The 12,339-nt window shown below is 43.8% G+C and overlaps 2 pseudogenes; one reads left to right on the forward strand and one right to left on the reverse strand.

Moving 5' to 3' along the window:
• The window catches only part of LOC105511318, a 12,435-nt pseudogene extending 7,627 nt beyond the window's left edge, over positions 1-4,808 (forward strand).
• On the reverse strand, positions 1,783-3,845 carry LOC105511464 (annotated as a pseudogene).
• Positions 4,809-12,339: the final 7,531 nt, after the last annotated feature.

Raw genomic sequence — 12,339 nt, forward strand, 5'->3', positions numbered from 1 at the left:
GGGTTCCCAGGGTTTAGGGAGCTGGCACACAACACACTCCCTGCACATGTTTGGAATCAGTTCTGTGCTAGAGGATGCAGGAGTCAATGCCATGGAAGCAGACATGGAGCTTCATTGCCAGCAGCAGAGCTGGAGGATGCTGCTAAGGGGCATCACAGCCGAGCACCCCAGAGTAGTCACTTGCCCATCCAGCCATGGCCTGTCCAGGACGGCTGCAGGTCTCCCTTACCGAACACAAAGAAGAAGGTGTGGTGGAGAGACCCAGGGACTTCCTCTTCATCTGATTACCTGTTTCCACTGAATTTCCGACCTGCCCATACTTGAGCCCCATGTCTGCCTTCTTCTCTTTACTGCCATTGAGATGGGGACCACTACCCTTTCCTCAAATTCCCACGGACATCACACGTCACTGTCCTGGATGGTACTGAGTTTGGGGTTAGAGATGTGGCATTGCAGTGCAGCCTGGCCAACAATGGGAAATCAGTGAAACAGATGACAGCCCTCAGCCTAAATCTGGCCCACCACTTGTTTTGTACAGCTATGAGCTAAGAGGGGTGTTTACATTTCCAAATGGTTGAAGAAATCAGAAGAAAAATAACATTTCATCTTCACACATGAAAACTGCATGAAATTCAGAGTTCAGTGCTCATGAAGTTCTAGGGATCAAAGCCTTGCACATCACGTACAGTCTCATCCATAGTGGCCTTTGTCTATGCAGCATAGTTGAGATAAGTAGCTGGAACATCTACCATATAGTCTGCTGAGCCCAGGTTTTCTGCTCTCTGGCCCTTAAAACTCCTGCTCCAGGACATCCCAGGTCCTACGTTTCCCAGCTGCTCTCCTTGCTTTCCCCAAGGCAGGCCCCATCCAGCCACTGCAACCCCTTGCTCTCTTTCCCTCAAGTCCAGCCCCTTGTCCTCCAACCTCCTCCACACCTCCAGGGTCCCCTTCTTGGTTCAGCAGATTGACCTCACCATCCTTGCTTTCTGAGGTGGGGGCAGGGCATCATCTTTTCAGCCTGCGAATAAATCTGAGCATATCTATGAATAAAGTAAGGAATTCTGCCAGCAGCTTGTCTCATAGCACATTTCTCCTCTGGACATCAGGAATGCAGAAAGCAGGGCCCAGGATGAGACATTCTCAGAGCCTCGTAGCCAAGCACCTTTCTTCCTGCAAGCCACCAAATATTCCATGGCCATACCCAGCCAGTTTATGATTTACACTCAGAAGTTAAAAACAAAACAAAACAAAAAAAACTAGTTTTTCTTTTTCTTTCTTTTTTTTTTTTTTTTCTGAGACAGAGTCTCACTCTGTCGTCCAGGCTGGAGTGCAGTGGCTCAATCTTGGCTCACTACAACCTCCACCTCATGGTTCAAGCGATTTTCCGGCTAATTTTTGTATTTTTTAGTAGAGACAGGGTTTTACCATGTTGGCCAGGTTGGTATCGAACTCCTGACCTCAAGTGATCTGCCCGCCTTGGCCTCCCAAAGTGCTAGGATTGCAGGCGTGAGCCACCACACCCAGCCAATATTTTATTTATCTAAAAGCACTGGATGGAAAATTGATGATATGTCTGTTGCAAGGAAGATAAATTGGGAGTGAAATTCTGTAAAAAGCAAGCAAAGGGCTGTAGACACATAAACAGAGATGACAACTCTGGGAAAGAAAAAAGGCAGGCTGTAGAAATCACCTAAAATGCTCAGTGTCCACAAGTGATACACAAGTTCATTAAAATGGCAAGAACAATCAAACCACATGTAATAAAAAGGCAGACATGACAACCTAAGAAAGCATCTGCTGTTTAACTCTGGGGAGCACTTTGCATGGCCGGTTACTCTCATCCTCCCTCAGCTCTCACCTCTGCTTCTCCACCTGCCATTCCACACTGGCCAGGTACTGCCTGTAGTCTTCTTGGCAGGCCCCAGCCTGCCTCCCTGGAGCAGCTGGGCATCCAGGAAGAGGTCATTGCTGTGGAAGGAGCCCTCTCGCTCCCTCCCCAGCCTCTTGATCGTAGCCAGGAGCTCTGCCCGCTGCTGCCTCTGCTCCTCCACGGCGGCCCGGTTGTGAAAGATGTAGTATTGCCTCACACACTCCTGCACCAGGTCCTTCAGGCTGTGGTTGTCCATGTTTGCTACATAGTCATCTAGGGCCTGGCCCCTAAGACCTCTTTGTGGCTGAAGAGGATAACCACATGTCTCATGGCCCCTGCCCCAAAAACCTCCTTCACCCTCCTGACGGCCACCATGTCCTAAGCAGTGAAATGCCCCAGCTGGATCACCAGAAGCAGCACGTGGGGCCCTGGGGCAGAGAGCAGGTAGCAGTCCCCAATGTTCTTATATAGCTCTTGAGTCTGGACCTTTGACTCAAAGATGGAGAGAGTGTCGACCACCAGGACTTTCCTCCTGTTCCATGTTCCTGTCTCCACCTGGCACGTCCTGGTTACTGATTGGGCCCCCAGCTTGGACTCAAACACAAGCTGGCCGAGGATGCTGTTCCCTGTGGCACTTTTCCCTCAGCCTGTTTTGCCCACCAGGAGGATCAGCAGCAGCAGTGATCCTGGAGCCAACCTGTCTTGTCCTCAGCCTGTGAGTGGGTGAAGAGTGAGCATGTAAAAACTGCATTCTGAGGAGGAGGCGCCAAAAGACAGAAGGCAAAGGCATCCAGAGGCACTGGCACTCTGGGTCAGTGAGGACTCCATAGCTCCGCTCCCATCCCTGACCCCACATACAGAGAATGGAGGGACTCACACAGTGTTTGTGGGATTACCCAGCTGGCCAGAGCTCCAGGGCTCTTCCCTTTTGGGACTGCTGAGCTCTGCCCCTTTCTGGCCTTCCCTCGATGCACTTCCCACCCTGAGGGCCTGGGCTGGGGCCAGCAGGAGGCCGTTTTCTCAGTCACTGCATGGTCCATCTCATGCTTTCTCCCTCTCCCATCCCTAGCTGATCTCTATTTTTCATGATCACTGAGTTTTATTTGGAAAATCTTGTCCTCACTGAAAAGAGGATGGCAATTAAGACCTTAATATGCTGTATTTCTGGGGGTAAATGTGTTTTCTTTGTTGGTGGTGAATACAGTCTTGTGCCTTTCACTGCCAGGTGGGAAGTTTGCCCCCCAGTTCTGAGTCTACAACCCTTGACCTTTATAAGAGCTTTACCAAGTGCAGCTCCCTTGCCTGTGCAGAAGGCACCTGCTCCACCCATTCGAAGCCCTTCTATTTTGTCCTAGAGGGGAAAACATACATGGATTGTTCACACTGGAGGCGGATGTGATATCCAACACAAAGCATCACATTTTACAGATGAGGAAATTGAGGCAAGAAAAGAAAACCCTGCTGAAGTCACACATTATTTAGGGGATGAGCTGAGATTAACACCCAGGTCTGCTGACTTCAGGTATTCTCAGCAGTAGCCTGGGCTTCCTGCTGAAGAACATACAGACAGCCCCAAAATGCACCACATGCCTGCGTTTCCCAGCACCTGGATTTAGCTAATGGGAGGTGGTGAATGGAAGGCAGGGAAGGCTGATGGATGCGGTCCACCCAGATCAAGAAAGTCAGCAGTCATTTCCAACTGAACATCTGGCTGTCATGTGTTCTTGTCCACTTTTAGGGTCTCAGGGCTGGTACCCAAACTAAAGTGTGCCCGGCAAAGCATCCCCCTTTGATAAACTCACAAAAGAAATTCTCCCCTACGTTTCCATGGTGATGGTGGTGCAAAGGGTGACCAACCATCCTGGTTGGCCCAGGTCTGAGAGGATTCCCTGATTGAAGGACTTTCAGTGCTGAACTGGGAAAGTCCCAGACACACCAAGATAAGTTGCTTACCCCAAGAGTAGGAGATTGTCATGGGTCCAGGTTAGGGGTGGGGAGTAGGGGCATATACATCCAGGAATTGGAGAGAAGAACTGATTTGTTGGGCTCAGACCAATGCCTTATGCTACAGAGGATTGGTGCTTCCCTATTCCTACCTCAGTCTTGGGACCAGTCACTACCCCAGGGGCACTTCTCATCAAACCCCCTCACCTCCTTGCACTGTTCCCACCATACCTTTCCTCCTACCTCCTACCTCCTACTTCCAATGCTCAGGTAGAAAATCCACCCAGGCTCCACAGAAGAATGACTTCTCAGGCTTCGCTACTATGGAAAACCCATACAACCCTTTCCAAAGCAACATGAGGACCTTGCTGTGTGCAAAGTTTCAGTGCATTGCCTTGTAACAGGCTCAAGGCATTAATGCTAAAGGTTAAGTCCCTAATTGCAGAATTGCAGAGCCTATACCTGGTCAATTGAAAAAATACTTTTTGGACTGATGTCATGGCGCTTTAGGGGAAGAAGTTAGTGTTCCACGGGGCCCTGGTACTGAAGATGCGGTCCAGGTCACCTCTAACTCTTTCCCAGTCACCCAACCCTCCTGCGCCCACCTTTTCCCTCTCTCCTCTAGCAGAATGGAGTATGCAGGCCTGGGTGAAGGAGTACCTCCTGGCAACTCTGGGAACGATGTCTACGCTAATAGTGGGTATAGTGCCTGTGAAGAAAAAAACGAGAGACTCACTGAAAGTCTGAGAAGCAAAGTAACTGCTATAAAATATTTTTCCATTGAAATAGGCCATGAAGTTAAAACCCAAAATAAATTATTAGCTGAAATGGATTCACAATTTGATTCTACAACTGGATTTCTAGGTAAAACTATGGGCAAACTGGAGATTTTATCCATAGGGAGCCAAAAACAAAGCTGCTGGGCTCTACAATGCTGTTTTATTTATTTGTCTTTTTTTTTTTTTTCATTTATTGGATTAGTAAACTGAGGTGATGCAAGTAATTGTGAATTTGGAATTTGTTCCAATTTAATGACTTGGTGTACCACTTTGATGAAAATCAGCACCAAAACATTCCTAGTTTTCAAACACTATGGCATTTTCCATTGAAAACTGCTGCACATTTCTTGTTTTATAAATCACGTTAGATACTATAGTGCTCTTTGAATATTGTCTGTTTTTTATTTTTATTTTTTTTTATTTTAAGTTCTGGGTTACATGTGCAGGATGTGCAGGTTTGTTACATGGGCAAATGTGTGCCATGGTGGTTTGCTGCACCTATCAACCCATCACCATGCCACCTAATAGCCTGGCATGCATTAGCTATTTTTCCTGATGCTCTTCCTCCTCCCACTCCACCCTCCCCGACAGACCCCAGTGTATGTTAGTCCCCTCCCTGTGTCTGTGTGTTCTCATTATTCAGCTCCCACTTGTAAGTGAGAACATGTGGTGTTTGGTTTTCTGTTCCTGCATTAGTTTGCTGAGGATGATGGCTTCCAGCTTCATCCATATACCTGCAAAGGACATAATCTAATTCCTTTTTATGACTGCATAGTAATCCATGGTGTATATGTACCACGTTTTCTTTCTCCAGTCTATCACTGATCAGCATTTGGGTTGATCAAATACCATTTCTTAATGACTCATTTTGGCCCCTGTCTTCAGGGGTAATGAGACTGTGTGGCTCCCCCAATTTCCAAGTTGTTTTTCTATTGCTTGCCAACTGTCAGATTAAACAGCATTGTAATATTCTGTTGTTATCATAAAAGTAGCTTTATGTCCCATGTAAGGAAACTTTTAGTGAGAGAGTAACAGAATGCCTGAAGAGCCACTGTGAGCTCTAGAAGTAGTCAACCAGTTTGTGATAGAAGGGTAACTGAATTTTCCTAACTGCATCAGCTGTGATGACGTGCTCCCTTTTCCTCCTTTAGTTAGTTAAAATCATAGGCTGATTTCTTTTTACCTATAATCTTCCTAATAATTTTTGATGATAGTGACCCCTCACTTCTCTATGCCCAAAAAACTCATTCTTTAAATAATGCTTGTCACGTTGGCATAGTTCTAATAGGGGCCAGTGCACATGTGTATCCGTATAGTTATTGTTTCACATTAAATTTATAAATTCTGTTGACTTGGCTTATAATAGTTTTATGATTTTTACTATATAGGTAGGATTATATATAGATTATCATTTGTGACAGAATAATGTGAAGTTAAGTAATTACTAAACTCTAAATGGAAATAGTATTCAAGAAACTCAGGCACTGAACTTGAAGATAAGAGTACTGTTGCTTTAATCCAGTATATTTGCTTATGGAAAGAAAAACACAAAGGCGGACTCGAGTAAAAAGAAATATTAAAATATTGCTAAAAATTCTGTATTACTACTATTTTGGAATTTAACCGTTTATAGGTTCCAAAAATAAATTTTCAAATAAAATATTTTTATAAATAAAAAACGCTTTTTGGAATAAATCAATTTTCTACTGTTCGTTGGGATCATGCCACATATGATGGTATCTAGCTCCTTGCCCCCAACACAGACACAGTTAAATTGGCCAGTGATTACTTTAGCAGGGAAAATAAATTAATAAATAAATAATTTTGGAATCATTTTCATGGAAGTACTAAATGTCAAAGCTCACTTTCTATGAGGTAATTCCCTAGTAATTTCTTTGTGATTGAGCCTGAGGGTATTTTTAACACCAGTACTGCCTCCTGGAATCTCTCTATTCTTTAGCCAGGTCCCATGGAAGCTAATCTAATCTGGTTGCAAAGTCTGTCCCACAGTACACACAATTCAAATAAGAGTTATCCACCCACAGCTCTGATGACACAACTCAAGCCTTGCCTTTACATCTAAGCAAGTGCTGATGTTTTGGATAGAAACCAAAGCACTTTCTGTCATCCTGCAATCTGTGAGAGGGCCCTTCAAACTGAGTGTATGGTCATTCTTATGTGTCACTTGGCAAGGCCATAGTACCCAATGGTCTAACCAAACACTAATCCAGGTGTTGCTATGAGGGTATTTTGCAGATGTGGTTAATGCGAAGTAAGGATTACCTTCCGTAACATAGAGGGAAATCACCCAGGCAGTTGAAAGTCTTAAGACAATAACCGATTTCCCAGAGAAGGAATTCCACCTCAAGACTGCAGTGTCTACTCCTGGCTGAGTGTCCAGCCTGCCCACCTGTACCACAGATTTTGGACATGCCAGCTCCCGAAATCACATGAGCCAATTTCTAGAAATAAATCTCTTACTAGATATATCCTGTTGTTTCTGTTTCTCTGGAGAAACCTGGCCGATAGCCAAAGCTGGTTATTTCTACTGATACTCAGAGAAAGAGCAAACCTGAACATAAATCTATCTTTTTGGCTGGGCGTGGTGGCTCATCCCTATAATCCCAGCATTTTGAGAGGCCGAGGCAGATGCATCACCTGAGACCACAAGTTCAAGACCAGCCTGGACAACATGGTGAAACCCTTTCTCTACTAAAAATACAAAAATTACCCAGGCGTGGTGGTCTATGCCTATAATCCCAGCTACTCAGGAGGCAGAGGTGGGAGAATTGCTTGAACCCAGGAAGTGGAGGTTGCAGTGAGCCGAGATTGTAATACTGCACTCCAGACTGGGTGACAGAGTGAGACTCTGTCTCAAAAAAAAAAAAAAAAAAAACCAAAAGCCTCATCTTTCCAAGGAAGATTATTTTCTTTTCAAGAATGATATTTGGGTGGACCCTTTTAAAAGATGTGCTTGCAACTTACAAGGGATGTGAGGGCCTCTTCAAGGAGAACTACAAACCACTACTCAATGAAATAAAAGAGGACACAAACAAATGGAAGAACATTCCATGCTCATGGATAGGAAGACTCAATATCGTGAAAATGGCCATACTGCCCAAGGTCATTTATAGATTCAGTGTCATCCCATTAAGCTACCAATGACTTTCTTCACAGAATTGGAAAAAACTACTTTAAAGTTCATATGGAACCAAAAAAGACCCCGCATTGCCAAGACAATCCTAAGCCAAAAGAATGAAGCTGGAGGCATCACACTACCTGACTTCAAACTACACTACAAGGCTACAGTAACCACAACAGCATGGTACTGGGACCAAAACAGAGATATAGACCAATGGAACAGAACAGAGCCCTCAGAAATAATACCACACATCTACAACCATCTCATCTTTGACAAACTTGACAAAAACAAGAAATGGGGAAAGGATTCCCTATTTAATAAATGGTGCTGGGAAAACTGACTAGCTAGCCATAAATAAAAAGCTGAAACTGGATCCCATCCTTAATACTTATACAAAAATTAATTCAAGATGGATTAGAGACTGAAATATTAGACCTAAAACCATAAAAACCCTAGAAGAAAACCTAGGAAATACCATTCAGGACATAGGCATGGGCAAGGACTTCATGTCTAAAACACCAAAAGCAATGGCAACAAAAGCCAAAATTGACAAATGGGATCTAATTAAACTAAAGAGCTTCTGCACAGCAAAAGAAACTACCATCAGAGTAAACAGGTAACCTACAGAATGGGAGAAAATTTTTGCAATCTACTCATCTGACAGAGGGTTAATATCCAGAACCTACGAAGAACTCAATCAAATTTACATGAAAAAAACAAACAACCCCATCAAAAAGTGGGCAAAGGATATAAACAGACACTTCTCAAAAGAAGACATTTATGCAGACAACAGACACATGAAAAAATGCTCATCAGCACTAGCCATCAGAGGAATGCAAATCAAAACTACAATGAGATACCATCTCACACCAGTTAGAATGGCAATCATTAAAAAGTCAGGTAGCAGCAGGTGCTGGAGAGGATGTGGAGAAATAGGAACACTTTTACACTGTTGGTGGGACTGTAAACTAGTTCAACCATTGTGGAAGACAGTGTGGTGATTCCTCAAGGATCCAGAACTAGAAATACCATTTGACCCAGCCATCCCATTACTGGGTATATACCCAAAGGATTATAAATCATGCTGCTATAAAGACACATGCACACGTATGTTTATTGCGGCACTATTCACAATAGCAAAGACTTGGAATCAACTCAATGTCCACCAGTGACAGACTGGATTAAGAAAATGTGGCACATATATACCATGGAATACTATGCAGCCATAAAAAAGGATGAGTTCATGTCCTTTGTAGGGACATGGATGCAGCTGGAAACCATCATTCACAGCAAACTTTTGCAAGAACAGAAAACCAAACACCGCATATTCTCACTCATAAGTGGGAATTGAACAATGAGATCACTTGGACACAGGAAGGGGAACATCACACACCTGTTGTGGGATGGGGGGAGGGGGGAGGGATAGCATTAAGAGATATGCCTGATGTAAATGACGAGTTAATGGGTTCAGCACACCAACATGGCACATGTATACATATGTAACAAACGTTGTGCACATGTACCCTAGAACATAAAGTATTTAAAAAACTTGTAAATAAACTACCACTTATAAAGAAAATAAATAAATAAATAAATAAATAAAAGAAAAATTTTTTTAAAGGAAAAAAGGATTAAAATAAATATATAGAATCTCAGAGACCTGTGGGAGAACGTCAAGTGTACCAACATATATCAAATAGGAATCCCAGAAGAGGAGGACAAAGAGAAGGGACAAAATATCTTGAAAAGTAGTGGTAGAAAACTTCTCAGTTTTGATGAATAATATTTAATAAAATTCATACTGTCAAAAAAAAAGATGTGATTGCATAAGGGGGATAGCAAATGGGAAAACCAACAATTTTTTTAAGCCATCTTGTTTGCAATGCCGACGGTTTTGAACTCAAGACTCTGTTTTCTCATGCGCTTGGATGATTCTCTGGATGGTCTTGAATGTGGGTCTCCACAGAGGGCCGGTAAGGAGGGGCTCCTGAGCATCAGAGGAAAACCGGTGGTACCAGGTAGGTGCCTGGAGAGGTGTGCAAGGGGAAGATAAGGCAACGCTGAAAGAGCCGCAGAGGGGCGAGTGGACTTGGAAGTGGATATTCCTACACTTGGGGAGGCCAGGGACCTGGCGATCTTGTAATACCATCTACCCCTTTTAACCACCAGGAAACTAAGATTTCCAGAATTTCCTAAAGCAGCAGTGACATGAGGCCAAGTCTGCACCGGAGACTGAGGGGGTGAAAGGATATCAAAGGGAGAGGCAGGTTTTTCACGTTTGCCTACAGGCAAACTGAGTGCCTGTAGGGCCTGAATCTGCGGCTGCCCCTGTGTGCTGAGAGGGGTCAGCCCTCCAGGACTGTGTGCAGCAGAGCTATTCATGTGCTGTGTTTGGCCAAGAGATTGGTGGCGGGCCATTTCCTCCAAGAACGAGAACCTGAAATTGCTGCTCTCTCAGAATCCAGCCTGAACAGAAAGAGAAGTGAAAAGGGGACTTCTCAGAAGCATCAGGATTGTTCTCATTTTCCTCAATTATTTTATTGAGGAGTTTTTCCTCTCCAGTCACAGTGCTGTCCCTCTAGCCCAAACCACCACTACAGAGAACCCCACCCAAGTGCCACACCAGCCCTCTGGATGGCACTATCATTGCCCCCCTCCAAAAAAAAAATGCCTATTCTGGGTTGGCCATCAACTCACCTCACGCATCTTATATCCATCAATCCTTCCATTAATTCATTTTAAAATGGTATTAAATGCCTCACCCATGGAATATGGTTTTACCAGTTTAACCTGTTCAGGCATGGTGGCTAATGCCTGTAATCCCACCACTTTGGGAAGGAGGCCGAGACTGGAGGATCACCTGGGCCACATGGCAAAATCCCATCTCTACCAAAGCATAAAACGAAACAAAAATTAACCTGGCACAGTGGTGCATGCCTGTAGTCTCAGCTACTCAGGAGGCTGACATAGGAGGATCACTTGAGCCCAGGAGGCCGAGGTTGCAGTGAGTCATGTAGGTGACATTATTGCAGAAATTGAGCATTTTGGTCATTTTTCCCTATCATGTGGTTAACATTGAGAATTTAGGGGATGTTAGAAAGATACATCTGTGCTTAATGGTTATGATACTTGATTTTGGATAAGACCTTTTATTCTTTTAATAAAAACAAAAATGCCCTAGGAGGCCAAGGCAGGCTGATCGCTTGAGGTCAGGAGATTGAGACCATCTTGGCTAATATGGTGAAACCCCATCTCTACTAAAAATACAAAAAAAAAAAAAATTAGCTGGGCGTTGTGGCGGGCGCCTGTAGTCCCAGCGTGAACCCAGGAGGTGGAGCTTGCAGTGAGCCGAGCTCATGCCACTGCACTCCAGCCTGGGTGACAGAGCGAGACCCTGTCTCAAAAAGAAAGAAAGAAAAAGAAAGGAAGGAAGAAAGGAAGGGAGGAAGGAAGGAAGGAAGGAAGGAAGGAAGGAAGGAAGGAAGGAAGGGAGGGAGGGAGGAGAAAAAGAAGGAATGAAAGAAACAGCTCGTGCCTCAGACTGGGAAAGAGCATCATCTCTGAGCTAATGAGAGTAAAGAATGGTTCCCTCCACTGTGAGGGGCATGATGGAGAAGGGGAAGGTGGAGATGCCCACTGGAAAACCGGTGAAATGCTCTGAAACTAGTGGTTGACCTTGGACAGATTATCCTACTCTCATTTGCCAAAAGTAGCAATAATATTCTATTTCCCTCACTGGAGTTTCCAAAAGATAAATGGCATACAGATTAGAGAAACATAACGTGCAGTTGTGAGAATCTGCCAGTTAGAGGGTTATGAGTCAGGGTAACTGCCTAGTAATGAAGCCCTTGCCATCTATGACTTCATTCTTGCTAACAGCGGGGTTTTAACTAACTGTTCATATATATATATATATAATACCTCATTAAGGCAAGATGTTAGTAATAGGGGAAATTATTGGGGCAAACGGTGAGGAGTATAGGGGAACTCTCAGTATTTTTCATTCCTGTTGTTCTGTAAACCTGAAACTGCTTTGAAAAATATATGCATAAATGTAACTGTATATATATATACACACACACAGCTTTATATATATATATATAACTGCAGATCATCTTGAGTCTTATTCCTGAAATCTTTCTCCAGTCTTTAAAATGGAAAATACTTCCATCAAGCTGAGTGGTCTAATCAACAACAAAAGGCGATGGGAATAAAATAAGATTAAAATCAGAAGGTGAATTTTCAGCCTGTTCTTCAAAGACTATCCCATAACTTCTGGGGAAGACCAGGGTGGGGGAAGGATGTTCAGGTGATCTTTCCTTGTCCTGCAATTTGTGGGGAAGCCATATGTGTATCCACATAGGGGGTGCAGCAGCCACTATGTGCATATATGAAAATGCTCTTTCACAAACACAAGAAATAAGCTCATTAGTATCACCATAGGGGTACCATCTGAGCTCATTCTATTCCAGATTTTAGGTTCTTAAAAATATAGTATCAGTCATATTTTCAGTTGGCACATATCTGGGACTTTAGGGTATATGATTTTTCTCCTAAATTTTTTCTCCTAAAGAAACTGAGGTTTAGAAAGATCAAGTGTCTTG

Source organism: Colobus angolensis, unplaced genomic scaffold, assembly GCF_000951035.1.
Source record: "Colobus angolensis palliatus isolate OR3802 unplaced genomic scaffold, Cang.pa_1.0 Scaffold2, whole genome shotgun sequence".
NCBI lineage: Eukaryota > Metazoa > Chordata > Mammalia > Primates > Cercopithecidae > Colobus > Colobus angolensis.